The following is a 9,449-nucleotide window of genomic DNA, read 5'->3' on the forward strand; positions in this document are numbered from 1 at the left end:
AATTACTCCAGCTTTATAATTTCTTTAATATATAAGCACTATTTCCTGTTGTATCGATATAAGAAAAATAGTTTAAAACCTTTTCATATGCAATAATGAGCAGGTTTGGTTCAGAGACACAATACTGTTAGTAATAATAACAGAATCTTTTCATTGTGTGTCAACGTGATCATCATTCTGTTTTAACAAGTGCATGAACTTCATTCATTTCAGCTTCAGAGGACATTAGGTTATTCAGGTCTGGTGGGCTTTTTTTTTTAAGGATGAAATAACTGAGGAGATTAATATTTATTTTTCAGTGCCAAGCTATATTTAGTGTTATATGATTCTAGCTAGGTGTTTAAAATACCAAAACATCTAAATTTTTAGATCTTACTTCTATGAGATGGAGGTAGTTTTATAAACATCTGAGTTCAGCCATTTGGAGAAGCAATTTAAGAAAATATTCCTGGAATATTCCCAACAGATCATTTACCCTTTGCTTGGACCATAAGTAGAGAGAACCAGGTGGTTTATGAAGCAGCCTCTTTCATTACCAAACCACTGTGGTTAATAGAGAGTTCTTATATTTAATGAAATTTGTGCCTCTGTTTAAATTAATGCATGATCTGGAGTTCTGCTTCTGGAACAACATATAACACTATTCTTCAATATTCTAGACTTTTACTTTACAGGTTTTTAAATTGTTTTCATGTATTATCTTAGTTTTCTGTCCCCCAAGTTAGACATTAGTTCATTTGTTCAATAATTTTCATCTTTTTGAGTGTTGGGTATAGTGCTAGCACTAAAGATGTATTTGCAAAAACAGAGAGTGGTTCCAGCACTCTTGTCAGTACTTTCTGTATTCTTTTAACTCTCATGATTAAAATTTAGTTTTTTGGCCTTTTTTCACTCGTACTAATTTTGACTTAATTCAATAATTTCTGAATTATAAATATGCACAAGTAATGGCATTAGGTGATGCTGGGGAGTGGGCACAAACTATAACCTTTGCCCTTAAGAAACCTAAAATGTTTGGGAAACAAGATACATACAAAAATAAAATTTATTCCAGAATGTGCTCTGGGCCATTTATAGGTAGGTGTCAAGTACTCTTGAGTGTATAGAGGAAGAGAGATTAACTCTTCCTGGAGGAATTTGGGAATGCTTCTTCAAAAATACAGACCTTCTATCTTTGAAAATGAGTAGGGATTCATCAGGTGAAGTTAGGTGGAATGGGTATTTCCACAGATGAAGCATCATGAACAAAATCTCTGAGGCAGCCAAGAACAGTGGTTTGTGGATAGTCCGGGGCAAATATGACCTTCAAAGTCCAGGGGAAGAGAAATTTTTGACAATACTCTAAGTGTCTTTTGGTGTCCATTTGATCAATCTTGATGTTGTGATTTATACTTTGTGTCCTATTTAATTAATCTTTCCCTACTCTGATGTCCTAAAGATGTTCTTTTGTATTGTCTTCAGAAAGTTTTTAAAAATTTTACCTTTAGTCCATCTGGAATTTATGTTTGTAAATAAGGTAAAGCAAGGAACTAATTTTATTATTTTCTTGTGTGTGTTAATAGTAAGCTGTCCCAGGACCAGTTATTATTTTTATTTATTTATTTTTCCATGTGTTTGTGTTTTTTATGTTTTTTTCCCCCCGTAATTGATTTCTAATCTCATAGTGTTGTGGTCAGAAAAGATTCTTGATATGATTTCAATTTTCTTAAATTTACTGAGGCTTGATTTGTGACCCAAGATGTGATCTATCCTGGAGAATGTTCCGTGCACACTTGAGAAGAAAGTGTAATCTGCTGTTTTTGGATGGAATGTCCTATAAGTATCAATTAAATCTATCTGGTCTATTGTGTATTGTGTCTATTTAAAGCTTGTTTTCCTCATTAATTTTCTGTTTGGATGATCTGTCCACTGGTGTAAGTGAGGTGTTAAAGTCCCCCACTATTATTGTGTTACTGTCGATTTCCTCTTTTAGAGCTGTTACCTGTTGCCTTATGTATTGAGGTGCTCCTACGTTGGGTGCATATATATTTATAATTGTTATATCTTCTTGGATTGATCCCTTTATCATTACATAGTGTCCTTTCTTGTCTCTTGTAACATTCTTTATTTTAAATTCTATTTTATCTTATATGAGTGTTGCTACTCCAGCTTTCTTTTGATTTCCATTTGCATGGAATATCTTTATCCATCCCCTCATTTTCAGTCTGTATGTGTCCCTAGGTCTGAAGTGGGACTCTTGTAGACAGCATATATATGGGTCTTGTTTTTGATCCATTCAGTGAGCCTGTGTCTTTTGGTTGGAGCGTTTAATCCATTCACATTGGGGTTTGTTTTTGTAGGTCCTTTTATCTCTTGTGTTTCCCACTTAGAGAAGTTCCTTTAGCATTTGTTGTAGAGTTGGTTTGGTGGTGCTGAATTCTTTTAGCTTTTGCTTGTCTGTAAAGCTTTTGATTTCCCCTTTGAATCTGAATGAGATCCTTGCTGGGTAGAGTAATCTTGGTTGTAGATTCTTCCCTTTCATCACTTTAAGTATATCATGCCACTCCCTTCTGGCTTGTAGAGTTTCTGCTGAGAAATCAGCTGTTAACCTTATGGGAGTTCCTTCGTATGTTATATGTCATTTTTCCCTTGCTGCTTTCAATAATTTTTCTTTGTCTTTAATTTTTACCACTTTGATTACTATGTGTCTCGGTGTATTTCTCCTTGGGTTTATCCTGTATGGGACTCTCCGCGCTTCCTGGACTTAGGTGGCTATTGCCTTTCCCATGTTAGGGAAGTTTTTGACTATAATCTGCTCAAATATTTTCTCGGGTCCTTTCTCTCTCTCTTCTCCTTCTGGGACCCCTATAATGTGAATGTTGTGTTTAATGTTGTCCCAGAGGTCTCTTAGGCTGTCTTCATTTCTTTTCATTCTTTTTTCTTTATTCTGTTCCGCAGCAGTGAATTCCACCATTCTGTCTTCCAGGTCATTTATCTGTTCTTCTGCCTCAGTTATTCTGCTATTGATTCCTTCTAGTGTATTTTTCATTTCAGTTATTGTATTGTTCATCTCTGTTTGTTTGTTCTTTAATTCTTCTAGGTCTTTGTTAAACATTTCTTGCATCTTCTCGATCTTTGCCTCCACTGTTTTTCCGAGGTCCTGGGTCATCTTCACTATCATTATTCTGAATTCTTTTTCTGGAAGATTGCCTATCTCCATTTCATTTAGTTGTTTTTCTGGGGTTTTATCTTGTTCCTTCATCTGGTACATAGCTCTCTGCCTTTTCATCTTGTCTATCTTTCTGTGAATGTGGTTTTTGTTCCACAGGCTGCAGGATTGTAGTTCTTCTTGCTTCTGCTGTCTGCCCTCTGGTGGATGAGGCTATCTCCCAGGACCATTTATTAAAGGTTCTTTTTAAAGGAAAAAAAAAAAAGATAGTCTGGAAGTTGGGGATTAAAATCAGAATGGAAGGTTGGGAATAGACAATAAGAAGTCTTTGAGTTTGGATAAATTGATATATTTGTGCTTTTGAATGATGCATTGTACTCATTCTTTCATTCATTCAACAAATATTTATCTAGTGTCGAACATGTACCAAGCACTTTGTCAGATACCAAGTAAATCTAACATTCTTCTTAGATTATAGTGCTAGAATATTTTACATGTTGCCCCAGCAGGTTAAGTCATCATTCATTTTTCCATGATTGAAGAGTGTTGCTTCCTTTATTTTGACCAAAATTTCCTTTGTTTTTTAGTAATTTGGTCACACTTCTGTCTTATATAATCCTCAAGCCTTTTATTCTAACTCTTGGGGTTAAATTGTTCATAATTCAGAATTTTTCATATTTTAGGAATCTGATACAATCCATATATCATATTTCATGTAAAGCATCATCTCCTCAGCTCATTGCTGAGACATTCTGCTACAGAAATATTAATTGTTACAAGTGGATAAATAAAGACCATAAATACTCTAAAGTTAGTTCAGGTCAGGTTTTGGTGACAAACTTAACATAAAACTTTCAGTTTTCAAAGATTTTGTATTTCAAAAATATAGACAAAAGATCATAAACTTTTATTGTGTTATTAACTAAAATTCCAGTTTTTTCACTCTTCACCTATAGACGTGATTTATGGTTTTTTAATTTGTTTTAATTTAAATGCAGGACTTTAAGCTTAGTAAATATCAATTGTTAGTGCAATTAATTGATTTGCTTTTCCATCAAATATATGATTCTATATGTGCCTGACACAGTCTGACTTAATCATTTTTCATAGTACCTATTCTTGATGGCTTTACTGCTTCCAGAATTTTTGTCACTTAGTTCAAGCCACTGTTCAGACCTCAGTGGGGTACTCCATGAGAGCCTTGGTTGTCTAGGTTGACACTCTACACAATTAATTGACATGAATAAGGTAAAGCTAGGAGCCCACCAATACTATAAACTCAGTTTACCATCTTATTCCAAGGATATTTAATAAATTTTGTTAAATAGTTTGCTGAATTTAATTTGTTTAATAGTTTGCTGAACATGTATTCCCCCATCCAACCAAACCAGTGATCCAAAATTATTTGATCATGGAAATTAGGTAAGTGTGACATGATTTGCTCTTTTGCTTCTGATTCTTGCTATGATCATTTATAATATTTATTATTTTTTTAAACTGGGGTTTGATGTCAACTCTATAGTTACCAGCATATAACTTTTTTTCTTTAGACAACCTGAGAGATCTTTGCCCTCCCCCCTTTTTTTCTCATCTCCCCATTTTTCATGTTTCACAAAGATTATTAAGAATATCTGAGTTTCTTTCAACTCCACATCATCTGTCAGATCCTCTTTATTTGATGGAATTAATTCCAATGTAAAATTCCCATCCCCCATACATACATGACTATAACCTGTATTTTTTCAGAGACTAAATTATAGAATTACACAGCAAGAATCATTCTAATACTGTGGCAGAATTAGTGTTCTGTATGTTATTAGTACAACTGAAGAGTCCCTACATTTGTTATATATTTACATTATGTTTTAGGAAGTCAGCATACTGTTTCGGTTGTATGATCTCTAGAATGCTTTCCTTCCCCCACTCCTTCCTTCTTTCCTCCCTCCCTCCTTACCTCCCACCCTCCCTCCCTCCCTGCTTTCCCTCCCTCCCTCCCTTCCTTCCTTTCATTCATCCATCTAATCTGTTTCTTCTCAAACACATTTATCTTCACTATGCTTTCACTTAACACAATTGCTAATTTCTTATACCAGTTTATGCATTTCTTATACACTGGGCTGATTTTCTTTTTGGCTTCTTCTTCTGAATGAAGTTTTTCAGTTGCTCTATTCTCTTCCTTATGAACACAGTAAGTATTGTTATTGGTAAGGCCAACCCATGTGACTCTGTGTACTTGTGCCCCAAAGAATCTGAACCAATCATAGGACACTTACTCATAGTAAATATTTGGTGGATTTTATTTAAAAGACTTTATAATAACTGGAATAATCAAATATTATTATCCAAAAAGTAATATTTAATTATTTGTCTAAATAAAATCATGTTTTCATGGTGCATGGCATAATCTGTATTATAGTGGACACTCCAGCATCCCACAAATTTTATTTTAAATAAAGGACATATAATATTTTTAAAATTCCAGTACTTTTTTTGCTTTAAAGTAGCTTTCATTTGAGAAACTTTATTTACCTAGTAAGAAATTGAGGACCCAGAGGCAGAAAGAGAACAGGGGATTTAGAGGATATTTGACCCAGCTAATTTTGATGTATGATATAAAGCTGGGGTGATTTGCTTTATCTATGCATGAGAAAAAGACCATGGCTCACTGTTACCTTCTGCTGGTGGTAGAAGTCACCGTGGCTAGTTAGTTAAGCTCTCAAAAATTAAACTGCCTGAACTCTATGGTTTTTATCAATTTAGTTTATATAGACATGGTTTGTATCATAGGATTACATGGGGTAGAGAAAAATTTAAATTTAGGTGACTAAGATGTCCAAGTAGCAGTGTCCTCTAGTTTTCTGGCCATTCTTTGCTTTGGATGTTCTAGGCAAGCCAGGGCATAATCGTTGAATGAGAAAATGTCTTGGAGTTTTTTCTGATAGCTTTAGGTAACTAGACTTACCTATGATTAGGTTCCATCAACATAAGGAAGGGTAAAATTCTGTCTTCAGAGTTACTCCCCTGAAACCAATCAGTACTTGATTAAACTAAGTTAAAATATTGATCTCAAATTACTCAGACTACTCATGAAAGATTTCATAAATACTATATATACGGTATGTGTACTATATATACGGTATATGTAGGTATATATATGTATTGATATTGATTCCACTAAAAAGGTTTGTCTCTGCATATCAAATAGTTCATTGGAACAAATGTTATTAGCTATTCAAGTCCAGTTCTTTTTAAGAGAAACTTTCTTATCAACATATCAATTGGTGAATAAATTTTGCAAATAATTTTGTTATTTTCCTGTGCTTGTAAAGGCTTGGTATATGTTTACTTTTGATTATGCTTCTTATGAAATGTGTGTATAATGGTATAGGAGGGGTGTGGGGTGTGTTGTGTGTGTGTGTGTGCGTGTGTGTGCTTAAAGCAATTTGTACATTGTAGAGATTAGGAGGACTTTTGGAAACATTTTCATGTCATTAGACATGGATGCAGTTTGTTTCATATTGTCAAGAAACAAATGAGAATGCTTTCTCATTTCTGCATTTTAAAGATATAGTCATGCTTTTCTTAAAAAAAAAAAAAGACACAACAAACTACACTGCTGGAGAGACAGTAAAACACAATTGTTTTCAGGTTGTGGCTGATGGTTCCAAAATAACACAACCTCTGCCTAGTCAACGGCGTGTTTTCTACCTTGGAAACCAATCTTGTCATTTATTTATAAATTGTTTACTGCAGATTCTGCCTCTTGAGAGTTTAGTTTAATAAACAAATCAGCGTCCGTAGGACTAAACCGGGAGTCACGCACACTTACTGTGCAAGTCCCATCACGCTGAATTTCAAGCCAAATGCTCTCCGTTTATGGCTCAGAGGCCGCACCGGGCTCATTTGCAAAATTCACCGCTGAACTGAAGTCCTTGATCAAGTAACTGAAGTTCAGGCATCAAGAATCCAAGTGGTGCGAGAGATCTCACTCTGCCCCTCGCTCCCGCTACCTATGGACGCCGCCAGCCCCTGCTGAGGTGGCGGGGTCCGCGGGCTGCACGCAGCCGGGCCTGGGCTTTGATTGTGGCTGCAATTCCTCTCAGTCATGAATGTTGCAGCGCGCCGCGCGCGTCCAGGTGTGAGCGAGCAGGTTGTCACCGACATCTGTTTGCAGCGGCCGCCCCGGCCCGCAGCGAGCGGCCGGATTGTCAGCGGAGGTAGTTGAGAGCGGCAGGAACGTTTTGGTCTCACGCTCGCTGCCTGGAGGCTTGAAACACCAAAGGTAGGAGCGGGGGTGGACACAGCTGCGCTCCCTAACTTGCCTTAGGCACAAATAAAGAGATCTAATGCAGTTTGACTCCGTGGCGGTGGGGAGACGAGGATAGAAAGCCACTTCAGAGACAACTTAACGCTGCAACATCTGCCGCCAAGTTTCCAGGGAGTGACGGGGGACAGCAGGTACAGATCGAAGTCTCCACATAACCTCCATTAAGCCGTGGACTCTTTTGAAGGGCCTCCATCAAACATGCTGGAGTCCGCAGCAGGAGTTTTGTTTGGTTTTCAAAGCGGTGTTTTGTTTTTGCAATAACAAGGTAATTTATAAATGATGCATTACCATGCGTTCTCCTTTTTTATCTGAAAAGAGAGAGCCAGAGAAGCAGCAAAGCGAAGAAAGAAGAAAGCGCAGCACTAGTTTGGGAGTTGTTCCACAAACCAATTAAATCTCCAAGGAGCTTCCTGTCTGTAATCGAGGTTATGTTAACCTTCAGACCGCAGTCCCTCGTTCACCAGTAAGCAGACAAATTTAAATACGGCAATAAAAGAATCCTAGTGATAGTAACATCTGTGAAGTACGCCCACTATGTCTGTTTTTAAACTTATAGGGATTTTTATTACATGGAGATGAAATAGAATTAGATTTTTTCCGATGTATTTCATTTTTTAGTAAGACAAAATTTAGAAAATTGCATTGACTTTTTTTCCCCATTTATACTGATAGTTGGATATTAAAAATCAAAAGTAAGAATCACATGTTAACGGAAGCATTTTTCTCTTTTGAGGAAGTTCCCCCTCTACCACCTAGATTCAGCTGGAAAAAAATTTAAGGATTTGTATAATTTTCGCTGGGAATATTGCAAAAACTCATAATTGTGCACTCACACATCTATGGCATAACAGATTTGGTTAAAATATTAGTCTGGCAAGTAAAGCTCCAGGGTATGGTAAGGTAATAAAGATTCCATGGTAATGTAAACTTTTATCAGTAATAATATTTAGGCTGCCTCACCTGAGGAAATAGCTGTGCCACCACTGAGATAAAGGAAAGGTGCTGACTTGAAGGTAGCCTTTGGAGTGGGTGCATCTGGGGAGCAATGGCCTGGGGAGAAACGCGGGCATGTGGCAAAGTTTTCATCAGTCTGTGGTGAAATAAGCAATGTAAATGCGTAGTGAGTTTCCAATTAACCTAAATTTATTACGTGGAGAGGACTTATGTTAATTGTGCAGATATTTTCATTTTTTTAAATGATTGATGGTAGCTGCTTTTATAAAGAAAAATGTTCATTATAACAGAATTCAATGCCAGTCCTCTGATTTTTAAAAAATCTACAGGAAAGAAACCCACAAAACCCCACAAAAACCCAACCTGAGACCATAGGTAGCACAGGTTCATTTAAAAGGCACCACAGAAGCTGATAACCGCAGTGGCAGATGATTCAGGCTGGACCTCTGGCTTACATTTCCAGTTCTAGGTTTATGTTCACTCCTCTTGTCAGTCCTGCTTCCGAATTCTCATGCTCAAAATAAATGGCCTCACCCTCTTCAATGGCGGCTTCTTCAAGGATTCTTACCCTCCCAAGGATCACTCTGTTATGCTTACAAATCACCCAGTGCTCTGTGCTATCAAACCACTTCATCTTCAGACTGAAGAAGCATCTGGAAGGCAGAGATTTTGTGCCACACTGCCTTTAAGTTCCCCATCACATTTGCAAAACGTAAACCAGTTGTGTGTGTTTCTGAGCAGTTTGAAACCTTCACTCAGATGATTTGATATGTCAGATGTTTTCAGTGCTTGGAATTATGATGCTAATGACTGCATTCTTTTTTTAAAAAATTTTATTCGAGTATAGTTGCTTTACAATGTTGTGTTAGTTTCTACTGTACAGCAAAGTGAATCAGCTATGCGTATACATATATCCCCTCTTTTTTGGATTTCCTTCTCATTTAGGCAACACAGAGCATTTAGTAGAGTTCCCAGTAGGTTCTCATAGTTGTCTTTTTTTTTTTTTTTTTTTTTTTTTTT

General features: G+C 36.5%; 1 protein-coding gene across 1 annotated transcript in view; it reads left to right on the forward strand.

Annotated features, from left to right (window-relative positions):
• ANTXR2 (ANTXR cell adhesion molecule 2) overlaps positions 1-9,449 on the forward strand; it is a 165,235-nt gene that overhangs the window by 103,090 nt on the left and 52,696 nt on the right. The gene's annotated exons all lie outside the window — the stretch shown is intronic.

Source organism: Lipotes vexillifer, unplaced genomic scaffold (genome assembly GCF_000442215.2).
Source record: "Lipotes vexillifer unplaced genomic scaffold, Lipotes_vexillifer_v1.1 scaffold272, whole genome shotgun sequence".
NCBI lineage: Eukaryota > Metazoa > Chordata > Mammalia > Artiodactyla > Lipotidae > Lipotes > Lipotes vexillifer.